The sequence below is a fragment of the Bison bison genome, unplaced genomic scaffold, assembly GCF_000754665.1.
Source record: "Bison bison bison isolate TAMUID 2011002044 unplaced genomic scaffold, Bison_UMD1.0 scf7180017856604, whole genome shotgun sequence".
NCBI classification, from domain to species: Eukaryota; Metazoa; Chordata; class Mammalia; order Artiodactyla; family Bovidae; genus Bison; species Bison bison.
The window spans coordinates 4,478-5,204 of record NW_011487177.1 but is presented as its reverse complement, the minus strand read 5'-3'; positions in this window follow the sequence as shown (position 1 = coordinate 5,204).

Below are 727 nucleotides of genomic sequence, written 5' to 3'. Positions count from 1 at the left end.
GGGGAAATATCAATAACCTCAGATATGCAGATGACACCACCCTTATGGCAGAAAGCGAAGAGGAACTAAAGAGCCTCTTGAGGAAAGTGAAAGAGGAGAGTGAAAAACCTGGCCTAAATTCAACATTCAAAAAACTAAGATCATGGCATCCAACCTCATCACTTCATAGCAAATAGATGGTAAAAGAATGGAAACAGTGAGAAACTTTATCTTGGGGGCTCCAAAAACACTGCAGATGGTGACTGTAGCCATGAAATTCAAAGATGCTTGCTCCTTGGAAGAAAGGCTATGACAAACCTAGACAGCATATTAAAAAGCAGAGACATTACTTTGCCAACAAACGCCCATCTTGTCAAAGCCATGGTTTTTCCAGTAGTCATGTATGAATGTGAGAGTTAGGCTATAAAGAAAGCTGAGTGCTGAATAATTGCTGCTTTTGAACTGTGGTGTTGGAAAAGACTCTTGAGAGTCCCCTGGACTGCAAGAGATCCAACTAGTCAATCCTAAAGGAAATCAGTCCTGAATATTGATTGGGAGGACTGGTACTGAAGCTGAAGCTCCAATACTTTGGCCATGGGAAGAGCTGACTCACTGGAAAAGACCCTGATGCTGGGAAAGATTGAAGGCAGGAGGAAAAGGGGATGACAGAGGATGAGGTGGTTGGATGGCATCACCAACCTGATGGTCATGAGTTTGAGCAAGTTATGGGAGTTGGTGATGGACAGGG